Here is a 23,127-nt window from a genome sequence, read left to right on the forward strand (position 1 = left end):
GCAGCACATGTATTGGTCCATCCTACACATAATTTCTTGTTCAAAGCAGTGGAAGTGGTCACCCAAAACATCAGGGAAGGAGATGTCCATAACAGGACAGAATTGAGAGAGATATTTTGGATCAACAATTTTAGAGCCAATCGACCCCCAGGTCTTAATACAATAGTACATCTCAGACCTGTTCTAAAATCTAGAAGAAACCTACCAAACATTAATACATGATTCTAGCATTTTTAACATTGAACTACATTATAGGAGACAAATCTCCACTTTGAACATTTATTTTTGTCCTGTGCCTTTAAGAACACCAAAGACAATTAGCTACCAGCTCTTGATTGTGTTTCCTTTATAAACAGGAAGAGCTAACCACACTTTTATACAATCTGAAGAAGGCATCTGCCGAAAGCGCTTATCGTTTGGACAATTTCATCAGCTTTTTACACTCCAGTGAAGTATATGTTTTTGTCAGCTTTGCTTACAAAGCATCTATTAACTGTGCTTTAACAACTTGAAGCCTGAAGTTGTGGATGTTAATTACTAGGCTAATTATTTCAGCATCTCAGTGAAGCTTGCATTTTGTCAGCTTCACTTTTTAAGTTTTCAATAAATTGTGTTTTAACAGCCTGAAGTTTGAAGCTGTGGATGACAACTGCTTGGATACTTAACTTTTTTCATTTCACCATATTCTAGTGAGGTTTACATCCTGTCAGCTTCACTTTTTAAGCGGTTAATAAATTGTGTTTTAACAGTCTGAAGCCTGAAGCTGTGGACGACACTCAAGGTGTTTTTTCTTTGTTCATTTGTATACCCTCGGTGTCTTCAGTAGTGGTGAGGAGAATTTATTTCTTGCCTGTTAAATCTGGTGGATTTCTTTGAAAGTGTGACCAGGGACCATTGATGAAGGCAAATATGTGCATACAGCATACCTCGACTTGGCAAAGGCTTTCAACACATTTCCACATTCAGGCATTACCGATAAAATTAGCAAACTAAATGTAAGCCCCTTCGTTGTAAGATGGGTTGCCCACTGGCTCACAAACTGGACATACACTATCAAGTGGGTGACTCCACATCATCCAACAGACCTGTTACCAGCAGGGTGCCACAGGGGCCAGTGCCGGACCCCCTACCATTTGGCATTTACTTCTCAGAAGTACAGATCAAAACTAAAGGGCTGTGGCTGACCAAGTTTACAGACGATTGCAAACTAGGTGCAATCATTGAATCCCCAAATTATGTCAGTATACTCCAGGAGAGTGTCGCACAGACCAACGACTGGTGTATTAGTCACAGTCTCAAATTGAATGCAAAGAAATGCATCATCATTCCCTTCAGTACAAACAATGTCCCTTCACACTATCAAATCAACAATACCCTAAGTACCCATGAAGTGGTAAGGGACCTGGGATCACAGGTTGACCGTGACCTTAACTTCGACCACCACATGTCTACATTTGTAAGGAAAGCTTTCAACACGTAGCTCACTTGATTAGTAAAGGCATCGCCTCAAGAGCAAAAGAAGTTATAACCCCCACACTTGGCACCTATCTGGCCCATAATTGAGTATAATGCCCCATTCAGTATGCACCGTACTAAGCACCTGCAGCAATTACAGAGACGTCAGAGGTTTCTAACAAAGAAGATCAAGGACCTGCAGCATGTGCCTTACACGAACCAACTAAAGTCCCTGTCACTATACTCCATATCATATAGACTTCTTAGGGGAAACTTATACCTGACCTATAGAGCAACCCAAGACCTAAACCTAATGAACTTACTGCATATCTGTAAATCAAATGGGTCTAGGGCTATCTGTTCCAGGGACTTAAATGTGGCCTGTGATTTAAATAGGACATGCTAGAGGGACAGATTTATCTCCCAGCGACTGCCACATCTTTGGAACAGGCTACCAATTCATGTTAAACAGAGCACCTCTATAACACGGTTCAGGAGGAACCTGGATGACTGGATGGGGCACTGTAAATTCTTATGGAGGATAGTGCCTACAACACTCCTGGACATAGACAATTATCACTAAATGCAATCTTGGGTATTGACTAGTACTTCCACAGTATTACACTGGGTTGAAATGGCTAGGCTTAAAATGATCTCTGGGCCGATAACCTAGTAATCTCCTATGATCCAATGAGCCCAGCTCATGGCTGAAAAGGGTCATGTGACTAGCCCACTCCCCCGGTAATCGAATAAATAAATATAATAGTTGTTCCATAATGTTTTTGCAGTATCATTGGGAGGTTCATCAAATGTTCTAACATACTGAGAGCATTCATTGCGTAAACATTTACTTAATTGAATGTAGCTGTGCAACACACTTGATATGTTCAGCATCAAAGGTAAAATATGACAGCATATGAGAAACATCCCCTATTGATACTGTAACTGCAATGCAAGAACTATAATAAAGCACCAATTATGTAATTAAACATCATGCTCTGTGTGTTGTAAAATTACATATGTTTTTGTAACTTCAGTATAAATTGTGTAGTAGGTATGAATAAAACCTGGTTTCAGGAAATTGTGAAGTACGCATTGTAGAAAACAGTTATAAATTATTTTTGCCATTTCCTCAGTATGATGTTTAGGGCCCCATGATTTTCGAATGTATAGTTTTAACTAACATAACAGTTGGCAAAATATTATTGCAAATATATTTAGCACTATTTTATACGTTTATTTGCTGCATTTAGTATTTTAGTGTTCCTTCAAAACTGTTGCTAGCATGATTGTGAAGAAGCAAAGCAGCTTTATTCACTGAAATTGATGGGGAAATGGGCGTTTTTTTTTTGTCAAACTTTTGCCTCTTCGAAAAGTAGCGATTTTTTTCTCCCCAAAAATCGCAACTTTTAGGAGGGAATTAGAAATAAAAACACCAAAGATTTGAGACGAAAATGACGTCAGATGAGAAATACTAAGTAATTCTTGAATCGTACCAGCCCTGTATCGTTAATCAGTCGCTGAGGTGCATGCAAGGGCATATTGTTTTTTTTTTTTTTTTTAACAGAGTTTGATAGCGGGCGGTGCCTGGTAATACGCTTCCAAACATAATCCAATCAGCCTCACGAACGGTGATCAGGAAGTAGTGGTTCATTGCCACAGTTTTCTGCATTTGTTGACAGTTGTAAATATTAACGTTCCAGTCAGCTAGTCTTACAAATGTTTCCCCTTTTGTAAAAACACATACAAGTTACTTTGATTTGATACATAATAAACTGACTTCGTATAGCAGATGCAGTTAATAGCACTAGGCCTGACTCTTGAATCTGAGTGGGCGTTCTTGTTTTGATCCCCTTGTGTGACGACTTTTGCCCGCCTTCTTGCTGCCGCCTGTCGTATTTAATTGTATTTCCGGGTCGTGGGAGTTACCGGTGGTTTGGGTGTTATTTACAAGTTAAGAGGAAGAAAAAATACGGACAATTTAAAATAAAACACAAGGTGAGAACAGAATAACTTAATACAATGTGATCCTTGTATACTAGTAATTAGTGATGGAGCGTTTCCTGTTGTATGTTTAGCTTGCTGACTGCATGCAAGGTGCTTGCTTCCTGACAGTCCTAACTTTGATTTGAAAACTTGTGTTGGGCGCTGTGTTATCGGCAGTGGTATCATTAATAACAACAATAAGGGCATTGGATGGCTAGACAATGTTTAATACTGCTATTATAATTGTCATCACATCACTTTTTTCCGAAGGGAAAATCAAGGCCATTGACAAGCACTGTTAATCTAAAACTGTCTAGTTTTGGTGTTTCTTTTCATACCTGTCAACATCTTAGCTCAAGAAATATGGAGGACAGAGACAAAAAATGGTATTTAAAGGTCCAAAAATAGGGATAGATTTTCATTATTGCTATCATAAACTTAGAAGGCTGCTAGAAAAAGCAGATTTTGTGTTAGGTTATGAACTCTGAAAGATGTCCGTCATTATTTCATGACTTCAATTCTGAATGGTTTATAATAAAACCACAAATTTTATGAGGAACAGGCCCAAAATAAATACATTTTGCGAAAATCTGGAGAGTTGAGAGGTATGTTTCTTTTCTGTAGCTGTAAAAAGCTTTTGCAGAGTTACTGGTTGCTTTTGTGGCATCTGTGTTACCAGACTGTCTCCCCCACCCCCGCACACGCGCGTACACTGCACCGAGTATTCTGTAGACTGAAATTATAATAATAAATGATGGAGTGCATTACTTGCCGAGGTGTTAGGGCTACCAGAGAGTAGTTTTCATTTCAGACCATCGTTGTTTCCCATGTTTACACTCAGACCGTTGAATCCACAGCCTTGACCCTGGGTCTAATTTTCTTTATAATCGGTAAAGCAGATGCATACACACTGATTTGGTTTTATTTATTTGACAGGCAGATAGACAAACTTGACCTTGTTTGCAGCTACTACCCAATTACTCAGTACAAATAATTTTGAAGTAATTAGATTGAACCGTGCATATAGTACTAAATTAAGATAATACCGTTTAGGAAGTGTGCTGGTGAGTACATTTTGTATGACTTCTGAAGCATTTTATGAAAGGGAAATGTAATGGTGTTATGTTTGCATCTAGTGTACTCTATACATAAATGCTTGATGGAGGAGTAATCTGTAATTTATTTGAGACTCCTCCAGCTGTTAGAAATGCTGTTACAGCCAAGTACACGTCTGTGGCAGGAGTTCGGGAAGGTGGTGTGGTTTAAAACTACTGCTGTGTAAAGTAAGGTGTGTCGTAAGCTTTTCAATCTACGTGTAGCTCAAATGTGCAACATGTGCAGGATTCCCATCTGTCCCCCTTTGCTCAGGACAGTCCTTGTTTGGGCAGTTGTGTCCAGTGAAAAATATTGAAAAAAGAGTGAGTGTCATGAGATTTTAAGACCAAAAAAAACATTTTTTTCATAAGTTTTCTTTACTTGTTGCATTGAACTATTATTTTTTTGTCTGAATCGCCTAAATGTTATTTGAAGCAGCATAAGCAAATCAAATGCTATAAGATTATAAAGTTTTATTTGGTTAAAAACATGAAGTGCAATCCTTAGGACTGGTTGTGGGTATGGTTTGTCCTGCAAAATCTCACGTTCTATAATGCCCACTTTGGGTATTTGAAAAGGTAGCAACCCTACCTATGTGGTGGTTACAAAATAAAATAAGTAGAAATAGGAAGTGTAATACTGCAGGTGCACGTGGTAGGTGTCAAATCGCTGATGCTATGTAAAATGTGTGTTGTAGCTTTACAGTCTTTGTGAAGCTTAAATTAGTTTTGCAATTTATGTGGTGGTTATGAAACAAAATAAGTAGAAGTAGGAAGTATAAAAACTGCTTGTGCACTTGCAAGTTGTCAAGATAGCTGATGCAGTTTTTAATTGGTAAAATATGTGGCTAACCCATTATTTCTTTGCTGTAAAGTGTTTTGTTATTCACATCTAATTCCCCTTTCTTCATGCTTCTGAGATGTTTTAGCTACTGAAAAGGTTTTCTTTAAATCTTCTAGTTGTACAATATGTAGATTAAGCTGTTCATTGTTTAAGTAATAATCTGTGGAAGAGGTGTAGGTTACTGCGGGAGTTACTTCTAACTGGCAAGGTTTTAGGGAACCAAAAGCTTTCACTAGAAGGGAGTAAATCCTACCCTGAACCACAGCCCTGCTGCGGATAGTTTAACCAGTATATTAATGTCAGGGAGTAGACAATATATTTAATCTTGATTGTGAGATTTGGTTTCTTCTCGTTTTATGATTTTGTGGCTTTGCAGTCTGAGATGTCTGCATCTTTATTTGGGCAGACTTCTGTTTCTTTCAGAATACTCAAAAGCACAAATTCCCATATAAGCTTACATTATATTTTATTTTTGGGCATTAATCAGGTGATTGAATGCTTGTAACATCAGGGCCTAGACTTTAAACAATGTACAGTAGTCGTTCATAAAAGTGTATAATGCATGGAAGGTCAAGCAAATAGAGTTTCATCACAATAAAGTGTTCTGATTGGCCCATTAGTTAAGTTATGAAAATTTTAGTCCTATTGTAGGGCTACAGCAACTCCACCATGATGTCCTTTATCCTCTGCTGTTAGGTGTTTTGTGTAGTGCTACTTTTGGTATGTCTTTAGCTAAGGATAGAGAGTATGAAAATAATGGCTATTGTATACCATTAGATTGCTGCATTATAGTGCTGTTGTGTCAGCAGACTGTGTATGTATAAATGATGATAAAAAGAAAACACCTTACATGGTGCCATAGTACTACAAATAGTAATATTCTAATTTGCAAGCTTGTAACACTGAATTTTAGATGTTATAGTAATTTTATGTTCGTGTTATTGTTTTATCAAGCCCTATAAAGTTGAGGGTGGAATATGCAGCCCTAAGACAGAATAAGCAATTGGTGTTCACTGGTTTATTAGTGCATCTCTCTTTATGGCTTGCTTTAAATACATACACTCTCATAAGTTAAAGCATATTATGGTTAAAGAGACCAAGGTATTGGGAGCAATGTTTTCCTTTCCTACTTCAAATTTTCTGTTATGTATATTTTTGTTGTTAGTAATCTTGGGGAAAAACAGTGGCCTTATTTGAATTTATTAGTTTGGTGGTCCTGCAGATCTTTTTTCAAGGGAGGCTTTAGGAATACTCAGTCCACAAACAGATTATGTGAAACAGAAATGTGCCAGTCCATGTTACATGTTGCAGTATCTCTGATACAAAAGGGAACGCAGTTAAATATTTACATGCAAAACTCTTTTCAGTGAACAGTTTATAACATAAACCAGAAGAGTTTAAGTTGCATAATATAGTGGAGAAGCCTAACTCTGCAGTAGCTTTAGATTACATTTTACGATGACAGCCGGAGATAACTAGACTATGTAGTTTGTCCATTTAAGTTCCTTGATATTCTACATTCCCTTCATCCTTCTGTTCCTCTTTACTGTTTTCTCACCTGTTCCAGGTCCTCTTGAATGCCTCTGTGGACACCTGTCCACCACCCATTTTAGTAGGCCATTGCCCTGGTATAGAGAGCTTTTCATGAACAAGTGCTTTCAGATATCCAGGGAGTAGTTATTCCCTACAATTTTTCTGTTCTGAATAACCCCTTCATGCTTTCCTGATGTAATCTTATTGACCAGTACCATATCATGCCCTCTTCGTCCCTTCTGGTGTCAGGTGAGAAGAGCTGTAGCTGTTCCCATGAATATTTCTAGTAGCTTTTCTCTTAATTCCTTCAGCTATCTGATGCTGTTTTCTTGTACTACACACACTACTCAGGTCTGACCAGGAAGTATTAAATCTTTGCTTTTGGATGATCGTGGGTGGTTTGTAGTTCATACTGTTGCTAGCTAAAAAAAGTAGGTCATTGTAGAAAGCATTTTTGAAAGGCGTGTTATGTATTAAGGTAATCTGTTCAGGATGCCAGAGATGTAAGGTCCTATTCCCCGACGACTTAGTTGTTGGAGGTTATAGTAGGCATGACACTTAAGATCTTAACCTCCTTTGTGAAGTGTACATGATAAAGGGATAGAAAAGATTGGACTCGTTCATTGAGCAGTAATGAGAAGGTGTAGCTTAGTTTAATAGTAAGAAATTGTTTGAGCGTTCCATCCTGGTTATTTGAGCAAGTTGCAGTGATGTTGCTCCTAGTAACAGGCATTGCTTTTTTGGCTGTAGGTAGTCAGTAAGAATTAGATTGAGATACATTAAGTACCAAAATTAAGGAGCAGGACCATAGTAACCAAAGATATAGTAGCCATTAAAGAGCCAGTAGAGAAGACCCAGCTTATTATAAGTCTTTTTTACAGCAGCAGTTGTTCACTGTTTTGACTTTTGTTAATACAATAATGTATAAAGTTTAGGTACTTGCTCTATTTTAGCTCATGTTGTCAAATAAAGGTACTTGCTCTCTTAGTTCATATTATGAATGAATGTACTTGTTCTGATTTAGCCATGTTGTGAAATGAATGTACTTGGGCTATTTCAACTTATGTTGTAACATAGATTTGTAAGGGAATGGAAATAAGCAACTACTATTTGTGTTTTTGTTACTAAATACAGTGTACTTTGTTTTAAGTGTTATAGAGATGGATGAGGTCTGTAGATTAAAGGTCATTTGCATTTTGCTGATTGGATGATACTAATGCCTAACATAATGGTGCAGTGTTGGCTAGGCAAGTAGTAAGCCGAATGAGTGGATGATCACTGAGACCTAGCAGACTGAGTCTTTTCAAGTGTGAGATGATATGAAAGGTTTTGCTGAAGTTTGCAAATAGCATTCCATTGTAAAGGTATTCATCTGTGGCATTTAGTGTACGGTTCATGAACCAGTCCAATGCAGCAGCAAAGTGACATATTCTTTTGGAAAGGAGCTGGACATCTTTTAAGTGAATCAATAAATTGAGTGAAGTGCTTTTTTCAAGTGTTTTGGTAAGAGAACTGAGTATGGAAATTGGTCAGTAATTTCTGCCACATTTTTTTCCCTTTCTTGTAACTGGGAACTGCATGGATGAATTTCCATAGCCTGGTTGTAGCTTCATCCATCAGGGATCTATTAATCAGGATCTATGCGTATCTTTGTTTATCTTCATCACTAGTTAGGACTGACCTGACCATAAAGCAATCTCTTTTGAAGTAAAACTGAAATCAGAGATCTCTTCCTTTGAAGGTACCTTCAGACATTTTTTAAAAACAAATTACATACTGCTAAGTGATACATTGGCGGCAAGCTTCAAATCCCCACCAAGCCCACTCCACTGAATACACAGAAATGTACACCACCACACTATACCAGCGTGTATGCAGCTGTATAGGTGCAGCTATACCCAGTAGAAACAAGTGCAGGGCAAACCCCAGAAGCAAACCCATACGGTGGAACCATAATATCAACAAACTTTGTAATAAAAGACAAAGAATTTTGACAAAAATTAAGAAGAGCAATTCCCATAATGTCAGAGCCCTTGTCAGTGAAATAAACAAACAACCCAGGAGCTTAATGAAATCCACCAAAGCCAAGTCTGAGGCTAAAACAGCTACCCAATCCAAAGACAGTCACAATACATTTTTTTAATTATATTCGTGATCTCAAAAGCACAATGTAGCTGTGTGAGCTGATTCTGATTGATGTTACCAAAGTTGTTGCTGAAGATGCAGGGAACCTACTGCCTGATTAAATTTAGCTCTGTCTGTACCTCTGTCTGTCTCTTTCCTCCGCCTGCTTCTCAAGATATATCTAAAACTGACTTGCTTCCAGCTATCATACAAGAATAAGTCCTAAAGGTGCTAGCAAAAGCTAAAATACTGCATCTGTGGGTCCTGACAATAACCCTGAATGCATCTGAAACAGTGTAAGGCACGATTTAGCCACACCCATAACAACACTGTTCAATCTCAGCCTCCATACAGGTTTTGTACCAAGTGAATGGAGAACAGCTACGTTTTTTCTCTGCATAAGGGAAGACCTTATATAGATCCAGGCAATTACAGACCCATAACTCTGACCATCCTCATATGCAGAGTCAGTTTGAAGTCATCATGCTTACTCGACCTGATGGAGTTTTTTGAAAAGTTCACCAAAACAGTGCCCATGAAGGCAAAACGGTACACACTGCATACTTCCACCTGGCCAAAGCTTTTAACACAATTCTTCACTCAGACATAGTAGAAAAGCTAAGTAAACTGAGAATAAACCCCCATGTCACTTGCTGGATTGCCAACTGGCTCACTGATAGGATGAAGATAATCAAAATAGAGGAAGTTACCTCTACAAAGAGACCAGTCACCTGTGGAGTCCCCCAGGGTTCTTTGCTGAGACCGCTCCTGTTTGGCGTCTACTTTTCTAAAATAAGAGTCAGTACTAAAGGGCTTTGGCTGACTAAGTTTGTATATGACTGCAAGTTAGGAGCAATCATTCAGTCCCCAAATGATTTAGCCATCTTGCAGGAATGTTTGTCCCAAATGAATAACTGATGCCAAAATCATGGACTGAAACTAAATGTCAGATCTAGCCCAGGGAACTACCAGACTGATAATACACTCCTAAGAGCTGACCCAGTTGTTTGGGATTTGGGAACTTATGTGGACAGTGAACTAACTTTTGACCCACATGCATCCATTGTTGTAAGAAATGCCTTCTACATTGCACAGCTTGTAAACAAACAGATTGTGTCTAGATCTAGGGATGTCATTGTCGTCCCTTACTCAGCCCTCATTAGGCCAATCATTGAATGTAATGCCCCCTTTGGCATGTATTTGTCCAGACATTTGCAACAACTGGAGTGCCCACAGAGATACCGTACTGAAAGGATACAAGGCCTAAACAGTGTGTCCTACATGGACCAACTCAAAGTCCCGTCATTAAAATCTGTATTCTACAGACTGCTAAGAGGTGACTTGTGTCTAGCATACAAGGCATCGTCCGACTCACTACTGATTGATTTGCTGCACATTAGCAAGTCAGATGCATCAGGAATACTCTGTCTAGGGATCTAAATCACTTCTGAAACATGAACAGAACAGTTTGTAGGGGCAAATATATCTTGCAGAAGATACTGCTGCTCTGGAGCAGACCCCCCATCCATATAAAACAAACTTCATCCCTGTCCATGTTAAAGCACAACTTAGATCAATGGATGGGAAACAGAAAATTTGCCCAGTGCTGCCCACTGTACTACTGATGGACAGTGGCAGCTCCTAAATGCTTTATCCCATGCCTGGTCTCCTATTATTATCTGTGGTGTGATCCCAGTATTACTCTTATTGACATGAATATTATAGACTGTGGAATGGGTAAGGCCAGTCTGTAATCAAATGTTTAGGTTATTTTGAGCATAAAAAGGGAAATTGACTTAAGCTAAAAGTGGCCTGCAAGGGCAGCTAGTCTAGTACTTACCTATGAAAATAAATAAATAAATAAACAATTTCCAAAATTGTCTGCTAGTTCATCTTATTCAAGCCTCCCCTTCTACTCAACCTCTCTAAAGCCTTTGATACTATATCACATAACCTGCTTCTAACCAAACTCTCAAAACGTAACCTATCTCCCCCATCAATGAACTGGTTCTCCAGCTACTTATCCAACAGATATCAAGCAGTAAAATGGAAAAAGGCAACCTCCTCATTCCTTAACACCCCAGCTGGAGTCCCCCAAGGCTCCATATTAGGTCCACTCCTCTTCAACATATTCATAAATGATTTCCACAAGGCGATCCCTTTTTCCAACATCATCCAATATGCAGATGATTCTACCGTTATCTGCACTGCCACATATATCCCAACACTCCTAACGCTAACTCAGGATGCTTTTTCTACCACTGAACAATGGATGAAAACAAATCACCTAGCAAATGCCTCCAAAACCAAATTAATGATATTCACCCCCACTAAAGTCAACTTTTTTAATACAAAGGCATTCTCTATCAACAGTCAAAATAACACTCAGCTAGAACTGGTGACAGAGACAAAATTGCTAAGAGTCCAAATTGATAACCAACTAAAATTCAAATCCCATCTACAAATAAATATCAAAAAAACCCATCAAAAACTAGGGATGCTCTATCGACAAAATCACTATCTTACAACTGCCACTAAAATCACTCTCTCTACTTCCTTTCTAATTCCATCCCTTCTCTACGGAGCTCCACTTCTAACTAATCTACAAACCTCCCTGAAAACACAACTTTCCTCCTGCTACAACAAAATTGCAAAATTCGCTACCAGCCAAAAGTCCTTAACCCACCACTGTTCCTCTCTCCAACAATTAAAATGGCTAGAACTACCCAGTCATCTCACCTATACTCAACTATCCCTAGCACATAAGCTTATTCTCAACCCCTCCCTCTCTTCTGTATTTAAAATGCACATACCTGACAGAATATTAAGGTCTAACAACCAAAATCTATTAGAAGTGTATAAACCAACCCGTCCCCCTAGCAAAAATCTTCTATCACATGGCCTAGCTTGACTCTGGAACTCTCTACCTCCATCTATCCGTATCACCTCTAACCATTTTATTTTCAAAAAATCTCTTCACTCACATCTTCTATCTCAGTGGGAATGCTCTTGCTCCCACCCCTCATAACTAATACTGGGTATTTCCTTTTCCTTTCCTTTCTCCTGCTTATACCCTTGATTTCACTCTAACATTTCTCCTAACTCTTATATTATTATTACTATAGTATCTGCAAGAATATACTACACTATACTTCATAAGTGTAGGACTCTTAATATGTAATGACTTATTATTTTTAATTGTAAAATCGTGTTTAATCTGCTTCTCATATAAGTTTTAACTCTTGTTGAATTAATTGTTTGTTTATTATCTGTATTGTCTACTCATATTTTTTTTACAATGTCTAAACATGTCTAAATACCTATTGTAACCTAAAATGTCTGGAGCTTTTCTCCCCAGGACTCCATTGAAAACGGGTTCATCTTGGCCCAATGGACTATCCTGGTAAACCAACTGCAAATAAATAAATAAATGAATCTTTGCTGGGGTAGTTACTTAGAAGTCTACTTTAAAAAGTAAGGATATATGTTATCTGCTCATGAAGAGCTATGGCGTTCAGTATGTTGAATTATCTTGCTTACTTGGTGCCACAACTGACTTGTTTTTAAGGTGAATGGAGTGTGGTAGATAAGTTGGTTATGGTTAATTGATGCTGGGGAGGAGAGAAGTATAGAAATTGTCTGGAAAAAAGCTGACAGAGCTGTCAGGTTTTAGAAGTATAGTTTTTCTGATTTGTGCAAGGTCCCTTAATAAAGATATGCATCCCTTTTCAAAAAGGATTTTGATGAGGACAAAGAATGCGTCCTTCTACATGTATATATCTAGTAAAATGTGTTGCAACACATTTCTTTCAAAGTCTTTTTTTTTTTCTTTTTGCTTCCCTTTTCCTTTCTGTGCCTGTCTACCATCAAATCTCCTACTGGTCTTGAACCCATTTGTTTCCCCTGCCATTATTGGGTTTCTAGTATGAGGGTAGGAGCTGACTGTAGTGACCATCACAGGCAGACATGGCAGTAGTTTGTACCTCTGCTAACAGCTGTTTAAAGAGTTAAGGTCTGACACAGAACACCATTCTTTTTTGCTGGCTAATTTGAAGGCCCATATCACTTTGGAGTTTTCTGCTTCCTGTGTGTGTGTGTGTGTGTGTGTGTGTGTGTGTGTGTGTGTGTGTGTGTGTGTGTGTGTGTGTGTGTGTGTGCTGGTGTGTTTTCACCCTCAAGCTATTGAAGCTGTAGTAAATTGGTTGGAAGTGTTAGGTCTGTCTACATTCCTTTTCTTGACTATTTTCAGTGCTGTACACGCCTTCACTTACATGGTGGTGAGTGACTGGGACCCTCTCTCCTTTCCCCCAGGTTTGGTGAGTCAGCAGTTGAGTTTCATTCCAGTTGTCCATTGTCAGACTTTTCTAGCACCCAACCTGTTATTTGAACTGAGGTTGCTTAATTCATAGATGTGGCTTTAACCCTCTTTGCAGTAAAGCTGGACACTATTTTAAAATCTTTGATAATTATTCCAAGCAGCTGGAGTCCCAGTTCAGTGGATTTATTCTGGGATCATCTAAGGTGATAATTTAGCCTGCACCCTTAATTTACTCAGTGTTGTATGTTTCTCTAATGTAGGTAGTTTAAAGGATCATTTATGGAATCGGGTTTTCAGGTGAATCAAGACTATGTTTTGTAAACTGGACTAAAGTGCAGATTGTTGTGTCATTCAGGTACCACAGTAGTAAAATATAGGGTGGCAGATGCTTAGCTGTTTTAATACACCATTTACAGTAGTTATTACTAACGCTGTTGGTTTAATCTGATAGCGAGATTGCTCTTGTTACCAGAAACTGTTTCAGTTCTTGTGGTAAGACATGTAATTTGGTGAATGTATTTAAAAATAAGGGCACAAAACAGTGTAAGAAACTTCTCTGTGTTGAAGATTTTCAGTCTGTATATCTCTAGTTAATCACTGTGTAGGTACTGGGCTATCTGCCTGAAGGCATATATTAGCCCAGCCACGTTGTGCGGTATTCACCGCCCCTTTGGTTAGTTCCCTAGGCTCTTGATCTAGCAGCTAGTACTCTTGGCCCCTATCTAGTAGAGCTGTTGGTATGATCCCTGGTGTGAACTTTCCGTTACCCATCCACTCGTCAAGGTTCCTCTTGAAGTGTGTTAGTGAGGGGCTCTGTCTTATGTAGATCGGGACCTTATTCCATAGCAAGGAAAGTCTTTGCGAAAGGAATCTATCCCTCCAGCATGTTCTATTCATTGTTGTGCTGAGGTTTATATCCCTAGAGCGTGTAGCTCGAGTAGATTTGGTTTTGCTAAGATGGAGCATGTTCAACAGTTCTGGGTTAGACATGGCTCTGTATGTTAGACAGAGATCGTCTCTGAGAAGGCGGCATGCAACAGAGAAAAGCCTTAGTTTTTTCAAGCGTGCTGCATAGGGCAACTGTTTGAGGCCAGTAATCTGCTTAGTGAGGTACCTCTGTGGTCTCTCCAGCTGCTGGAGATGTCTAGCCAGGTACATTCCAATTGGTGCATTGTACTCAATAATGGGTCTGATGAGGGAAGAGTAGAGGGGCACCACTACAACTTTAGATCTTGATGCAAACCCTTTTGTGATCAGATGGGTCACATAGAAGGATTTTCTAACCACCTTGGCAACATGGTTATCAAAGGAAAGCGGACTATCTACTTGGGTCCCTAGATCCCTTATTACTTCTTCAGATTTCAGGGGGTTACCTCCTATGTGGTAGTTTGCGGGTACTCTGTTTTTTCCAAAGTGGATTACTACGCATTTTTTTAGTATTTAGCTTGAGACCATGGCTTTGACACCATGCATCAGTCTCATTAAGGCCCTTCTGGAGGATATCCATGTCGGCCGAAGACTCTGTTATAGCACCCAGTTTGCAGTCGTCTGCAAACTTGGTCAGCCACAGCCCTTTGGTGCTTGCCTGTACTTTTGAGAAGTATATGCCAAACAGGAGGGGCCCCAGGACAGAGCCTTGAGGCACACCGCTCGTTACTGGTCTGGATTCGGACATAGATCCAGCTACTCTTACTTTGTGAGATCTGTCTGAGAGCCAGTTTGCGATCCATCTTGTGACGTAAGGGCTTATGCCCAGGTTGGTGAGTTTATCAATAATACCCGAATGGGGAATGGTGTCAAATGCTTTAGCAAGGTCAAGGTAAGCCGTGTGTACCTCCTTTCCCTTATGTATATCCTGAGTAACTGTCTTAAAGAAGTCCACCAGGTTCAGGAGGCATGATCTGCCCTTGATGAAGCCGAACTGTGTGGGGTCAAGTGTTTGGAGGTTTCCAATCTCTCCATTTATGAGTTCCATAATGATTCGCTCCATTGCCTTACAGATCAGATTGGTCAGTAGTTCCCAGGGTCGGTTGTGGGCCCACCCTTATGCAGCGGAACCACCGTTGTATTAATCAGATCAGACAAAAGTAGTAGAAGTAGCAAACTTAAACTCGTCTTAAGTAAAAAAAAAAAAAAATAAAAATGTATAATTGTACAGAATTACCAAGTATTCAAAAGTAATCCAGGCAAGGCAGGCAGTCTATTTCCAGTCAAAAATCCTTTATTAAGTACACAGACAAGCGATCCAAGTAAAACAAAAATAGAGTAATAGTTTCCTCACAAGCTTTCTAAATATATATATACTTTTTATCAGGCAAGGGAGTGGTTTATTGTGCTGTAAAACAAAGTGTTATTGGTACACATGTTAAATTCACATGACTTCCCCGATCAGTGTGACATTCGAGCTGGTCCTGCCCTACTTAGTAGCTGTCAGTAATATAACCCTTATGTACTTTAAATAAAATTTATAATGATGTGGTACCTCTTATTTAATCAGATTATTAAGTAGATTATTAAATCTGTAATTTTATCCAAGACAATGTACAACATGGCTGGAAATATATCATCCTTAGTCCATTTGGCAATAAAAAATATATATAAATATATATATCTACACTTTGCATGTAAAAAATCAATTGTAAAAATCCTATTCTATTTTCATAACCTATTAACAAAGATCGCTTTTGTCCTTCTAGACTTCTTCAGGTCTGTGTACAAGAACCGTAAAAACTATCTATACAAATATATATAATTGTATAATTAGTATTGTTATTACACATCATTTTGAATAAAGTGGAAAAAAGAGAACCAGAAAAAGAAAAAAAAATAATAAAAAATGTATGATGATGGAAACAAAATATACACATAAATTACAACTGATTTAAAATGGTATTTAAAACCAACTGGTAGAATAAAATAAAATAAAATTAGTCATATAAACAGTGTGGCAGTTTTCTAAGTTCCTGTGCACTTTTAATTGAACAGTGGTAGTTTAGTCATTTTTTGATTGCCAAATGGACTAAGATTGATATATTTCCAGCCATGTAGTATATTGTCATGGATAAAATAACAGATTTAATAATCTACTTAATCTGGTTAAGTAAGAGGTACCACATCATTATAAATTGTATTTAAAGTGCATAAGGGTTATTATTATGACAGCTACTAAGTAGGGCAGGACCAGCTCGAATGTCGCACTGATTGGGGAAGGGATGTGAATTTAACATGTGTACCAAGAACACTTTGTTTTACAGCACAATAAACCACTCCCTTGCCTGATAAAAAAAAAAAAAAATATATATATATATATATATATATATATATATATATATATATATCTATGTATAATATATATGTATGTGTATAGAAAGCTTGTGAGGAAACTATTACTCTATTTTTGTTTTACTTGGATCGCTTGTCTGTGTACTTAATAAAGGATTTTCGACAGGAAACAGACTGCCTGCCTTGCTTGGATTACTTTCAAATACTTAGTAATTCTGTACAATTATATATATTTTTTATTATTTATTTATTTTTTTGACTTAAGATGAGTTTAAGTTCGCTACTTCTACTACTTTTGTCTGATCTGATTAATATACAGTGATTAACTAGAGATATATGGACTGAAAGTCTTCCACACAGAGAATTTTCTTACACTGTTTTGTTTCTGGACCCACTACACTTGTTTACAGTGGGCTGTTTTGAGACTTCAGGGATACCACGGAGATTACTTGTAAAAATAAGGACACCATACCAGGAGTATTATGTAGCAGTTTTGAGTGTGAATTCAAGTCGCCAAGTAACCTGTATTTCTGATTTACTTATTCAGAAACTCGAGTTGATAGTTTGGGGATGATATCTGTATCAAATCCTGGTTTAATATAGCTACAGCCTGTAATGATTATCAGATCCTGGTTTAATATACCTACAGGCTGTAACGAGGCTTTTGTTTTGCCCTATAATAATTTCTTTGAATAAGCTTTCACCATCATGTCCTGGATGAAATTGTTGGCTGCAGATACTAGTCCTAATTGTTTCACAGATATAAATGAACTCTCCCTCCCACGTATGCTTCTCTTAAGAATTCTTTCTTTTTTGAGACTGCCATGTCCAGGAATGTCCATTTTGTAGTTTGAGATAATGGGTTTTATGCCATGAGGCTGACACTGGATTTAAAATTGGAAAGTAATATTTTTAACTATTTGGATTGTTTGCTTCTTTTACTCTGTTTAATGAAAGTGCAGGAATTTTAGGCTTTTGATTTTGACCAAGAGTTTAGTTACAGGAAAGGTGATAAAGTAGATCTGATGTCAATTTTCATTCATTCCTTTGGATCCAATCCTTGTATCCGACTTGGCTGTTACTGTAGTTTGTGGCCACCAAAAAGCTCTTGAGCACCTCCCCTACCCATAATGCACCGACCCCTAACATACCCCAGATCTCGTTTGCTGCTTTTGCTAAATAGATGTGGTCATCTAAGCTCTCGAGCTTATTTTCAGATAAGTGGATTTTTCTTGTCTCATAGTTGTACTTTTCCCAGTCTTATATTTTTCTTACCCTTAGTGTAGCTCTTATACATGCTGTTGTTGGTATTATAACATTTTATGCCCTTTATCTATTTAACTGTTTTACACTCTTGGTGTACTGTCGCATGCCATTGTTGGTATTTTTCCTCTCTTGCCCTTATTTGCCTTCTCCAATGCCAAAAATGTGGTCATAAACTTCCCCTCTCAGACACATATATTTTATGTGTGTATTGTCTGGGCCCAGACCACTTGAACATAGATTGCTCTATCAGTAAGACTTTTAACCCGTGAGCTATTGCAGATCATAAAAACAAACTGATCTTAAAAGGTTTATTGCCTTCTGCTTTCTTGGAAATGATTACTGGGGCTCAACCCCCCCCCCCAAACTGTATTTAAGGAGATTAAGTCCCTGAGACCGTCTGGATTTTCTACACCGTTGTCGATGAAACCTTTTAAAAGGAAGCAAAAGACAGATCTGAGGGCTTCTGTCTTTAAGCCGGTTTCGGAATCTACAAAACCTTCTTCAGATCTGAATATGTCTGATCCAAAACTTCCATGGACTCATTATTCATCAAGCATTGACCCATCAAGGGTCCCATCCTCATTTTTGGAAAGATGGCATTCAAAATGTCCTTCTTTAGACACTCTTATTCTTCCAGGAGTCTGACCAAAGCCGATGTGGATAAGTTGAGGAGATTTCTATTCGTGCAGGTACAGTTGGGGGTTCACCCGGCTTCTACCCCTTTGGGTCAGAAAGTCTTGGTTTGCACTACCCGTCTACTTTCGACTCCTTCTTTGCTCTGACAGTCTGTTTTGGAGCCCCTGGATCTGAGTTTGCCAAGACCACCTGGGTTGGATCTGAAGATATTTTTATCCTTTTGCTCTGAGGATTTCTCTGAGTGCTATGGCTCCAACAAGTTCGGAACCAGATGACTCTCAAAGCCGTAGTGTCCCTGCTGGATCCGAGGTGTTGGAGTCGACTCTAGAGTTGTCGGAGTCATCTCTGCCCCTAGGAGCTTCGGCACTGGGACAGCTCGGCTACCTCAGGTGGAATGCCCTCAGGGCAGATGGAGCTGATGGAGCGGAAGCATGGCTTCTCAGCTCCATCGGCTTCCTTCTCCCTGGGACATTCTGCTTTTGAGGTGGTGGAGAGAGTTTTCTGTGCCTTGGCAGGATGGATGATCTCTCCCCCTTCGAATCTCCCTTCAGAATCTCATGTGTCTCTGGAATTGAGCCTCAACACTTGACTCTACAGGGACAGCCAGCCCAAATTCTCCAGGCTGCCTAACAGGGTATCACCTTCCCTTCTGATACTTTTCCAGAGCATCCCATCAAAGAAGTACCTCGGAAAAGAAAGTGCAAAAGGAGGTAATTAGATTCTTGTGGGGAATCTATCCCGGAAGGTAGAGATTTCGACATAGAGGAAGGATCCCCAAAGTCACCATCTGAAGATGTCTCATTTGGAGATATCGTAGAGATCCTTAAACAAATGGGTGGTTGCTCCTTCAACAATCTTCTCTGGAGGAATCTGTATTCCTGGAGGCATTTAGATATCACCCGTCTACCTTCTGGGTAACTCTGCCCAGTGGTGAGCTCATTGATTTGATCTCTAAGCAGGAGTGGAAGAAACCTGACTCAGTTGAACCTATCCCCAAGAGACCAGATTGGATTCTGGCACCACCTGCAAGAAGTGAGTTTTGGAGTAGGTGGGGTACCTCTGGATGCTATGGTCATGGCAGCAACCACTAAGAAGGAATTTGCAAAACAAGAGTTCACTGTCCATCACCCTACCAGGGAGTCTAGGGCTTTGGACAGATTTGGAAAGCGTGTCTATGTTTCAGTGACCTTCGCTGTTAGGTCACTGAACTACCTGGCACATTTCACTAGGTTACAAAGAGATTTGATAAAAGAACTATCAAAATATCTTTCAGGGACTACTGCTGCTGAGACTCAGGCTTCTGTGGTCTCACAGTTGGCGACCCTACAGTCCTTTTCAAACTTGTCCATGAGGCTTACCACTCATGCAGCTGAGGATACCTCAGGGGCAGTGGATTCAGGCATTTCCATTAGGAGGTATGCATGGATGCTCTTGTGTGACTTTGTGGAGCTCTTCAAGTTCTCTTTCATCAATGCTCCCTTTGACAGAACCTCCTTATTTTGCCCCAGAGTGAAGGACACACTCTCGAGGTGTGAAAAAGATGGAAAGACTCTCTGCTGTGAGAGTATGTGTTTTGACCCCTCAAAGGACCTTCTTTAGGAACAAATGAGGAGGATGAAAAATGATGTTCAAAAACTCCCAGGGTCCTTTCCAAGATCCATGTGGAGATAGTTCCCCCAGAGGCAGAGGAGGAACTCAAATGGAAGATGCCACCCATGTGGTAGAGGTGGCCTGCATAACCAAGGGTCTAGAGATTGTCTGACAGACTCTATCAGCCCTTCTGAAAGGAGGCACGATTTATCCCCCCCTCTGGAAGCAATCAGGTTCATTTATCCCTGCACCAGAGAGCCTGGCTAGAGAGATGTGGGTGCAGAGGATCATTTCCAGAGTTTATACAATTCCCTTTTCCCTTTCACCTCCATCCTCCTGCATGTTTCCCTATGTTCCACTCACTCGGAGGAAAACAGCAGCACTAAAAATACAAAACCTGCGAGAAGAAGGTCATCCAAGAGGTATCACCAGACCAGATAGAATCTGGAACTTACAAGATTCTTTTTAGTGCCAAAGAAAACAGGGGACTAGAGACCAATTTTGGATCTCAGTAACTTGAACAAATCAGTTCGACACACAGAGTTTTGGATGGTCACGGTTCAGGCTATTTTGTCCTTTTTGGGAAAGGACGACTGGATGTTCTTGATAGACCTTCAAGACGTGTACTGTCACATAAAAATGAACAGACAGTCCAGAAGGTACTTACTCTTCCATCTGGGAGCCAGTCACTGCCAGTTTAGAACCCTGTCCTTTGGTCTCACTACAGTCCTCAGGGTGCTCACCGAATGCATGGCAGTGGTAGCAGCTCACTTGAGACTGCAGGGATTCTGGGTGTTTCTGTATCTAGATGACTGTCTCATCACTGCCTGACCAGGCATCTACTCATAAGAGTGAGCGATTAGGTACTCCAAACTTGCTCTCTTCTAGGAATTACCATAAATTGCAACAAATCTCAGTTAGAACCTTCTATGTACTGGAGTTTATGGGAACAGTTGTCAACATGGTATCAGTAACAGCTTCTTTTCCTCAAATAATTTATTTATTTTATTTTATTTTACATTTGTTAACCGGGCTAGTCTAACTGGATATATTTCCATTTTCAGTAGAGGCCCGGGGAGAAAAGCTCCAGCAATTATAGAAATTACAACATTAAAAATTAAAAATTAAAAATTAAAAATTTAAAGAATTAAAAGTAGAAATTGACAGAAAAGGTTTTAATAAAAATACAACAAGGACTTGTGCTTAGAGATAGAAAGTATGCTGTACAACCAGTATTAATAAGATAGAAAAAGAAGTTAGTTAATTAAGAGTAATTAATCTACTAGAGAGAGTTTATTGGCATATAAATTTAAGAAGTTAGTTAATTAAGAGTAATTAATCTACTAGAGAGAGGTTATTGGCATATAAATTTGGGAGTATCAGTTAGTCTATCTTACTAGGAATTAGTATGTAACAAAAGTATTAGGAGTGTTAGTAATTTAAGTGAGAAAAGTGGAATTTGAAATTTAGGGAGCTATACTTGGTAAAGGGAAATGGTTAGTCAGGCTTGCTACAGGGGCATAACCAGTGTGTTTGGAGGTGTTTTTTGAGGTTATGTTTTAAGAGAGGCAAGGAAGAAAGTAATGTTAGTTCATTGGGCAGTAGGTTCCAGTGTTTTCCCACTGTGTTACAAAAAAGAGAGTCTCCGGCCAGGTTATTAGACTTGCCTATGCAAGCAAGCAGTTTCTTAGAGGAGCGCAAGGAATTCAGATTTTTGTAAGGCTGGATGAGATTGGAAAGAATAGGAGTACTGTTGGGTTGGTAGAAAATCTTGTGGGCAATGGTGAGCTGGGGTAGTATCAGTTGGTTTTGAAGTTCAGGCCAGCCTAGTTGCCTTAGATTCAGACAGTGGTGAGTTCTAAAGGTGTTGCCAGTGGCAAATCTGGGAATGGTATTATAGGAATTTGCTAGCTTGGTAATATTATTTTTCTTTAGGTTAGTATATATGGGTGAAGCGTACAGAAGTGAAGAGATTAAGTGTGAGTGAGCAATTGTGGTTCTGGCTATAGGAGTTAGGAAAGGTTTGATCTTATATAAGGAGCCTATTTTTCTGTTGACAGTTTTAATAGTATTATTTATGTGGCAATCAAAAGTCAGGTTATTGTCAATAGTTATTCCTAGCAGTTTAGTGGTTGTGTCAGGGAGTATAATAGTACCATTATTGGAAATAACAGAGAAGTTTATGTGGGCGGATTTGTTTGTGGGTGTAAAGAGAAGGAGCTTAGTTTTTTTAGCATTGAGAAGGAGGCATCTATTTGTAAACCATGTTTCTAATATGTTAAATACTTTCTGGGTTAGAGAATGTAGTTCTGAGGGGGAGTTTGCTGTGCATACTAGCGTAGAATCATCTGCGTATTGTATGCAGGTGGCTTGGGGGATTGCTGTGTGGAGTTCATTGATAAATAGTGAAAAGAGAAGTGGTCCTAGAATAGAGCCTTGAGGGACTCTGAGGGTAGCTGGCTGAAGGGATGATATGTTGTTTTGCCAGAGAACTGCTTGTTGCCTATTGCTCAGATAAGACCTAAACCATTTAATAGTCTGACGGTCAAAGGAGAGGGACTTTAGAATGTTGATGAGAAGGGCATGGTTGACCATGTCAAAAGCTTTTGAGAGGTCGATAAAGAGAGCAGATGAGAGGTTATTGTTGTTGCGGTTTCTATTGATGGTATCTATAAAAGATAGCAGGGCAGTTGTGGTACTGTGTGATGGCCTAAAGCCATGTTGACAGTTAGCTAGAATGTTGTGTTGAGATAAATGATGTAGTAGTTGTTGGTGCATGCATTTTTCCATTATTTTGGCTAAAGGAGATAATAGAGCTATAGGTCTGTAATTAGAGTAATCATTTGAATTCCCACCTTTATGTAGGAGAATAATATGGGAGATTTTCCAAATGTCTTGAATGATTCCTTCTGTAAAGGTTCTGTTGATGAGGATGGATATAGGGTATGCAATTACCTTAGCTGCTTTTTGCAAGTATTCTGATGGTATTTGGTCAGCAG

The 23,127-nt window shown here is 39.1% G+C and overlaps 1 protein-coding gene across 1 annotated transcript in view; it reads left to right on the plus strand.

Annotated features, from left to right (window-relative positions):
• Positions 1-3,300: 3,300 nt before the first annotated feature.
• FRMD8 (FERM domain containing 8) overlaps positions 3,301-23,127 on the plus strand; it is a 1,254,366-nt gene continuing 1,234,539 nt past the window's right edge. Inside the window, exon 1 of the mRNA XM_044075785.1 lies at positions 3,301-3,453. The gene's annotated coding sequence lies outside the window, so the exon portion shown is untranslated. The remainder of the gene's footprint in view (positions 3,454-23,127) is intronic.

The sequence above is a fragment of the Protopterus annectens genome, chromosome 6.part1, assembly GCF_019279795.1.
Source record: "Protopterus annectens isolate FY-2018-M chromosome 6.part1, PAN1.0, whole genome shotgun sequence".
NCBI classification, from domain to species: Eukaryota; Metazoa; Chordata; order Ceratodontiformes; family Protopteridae; genus Protopterus; species Protopterus annectens.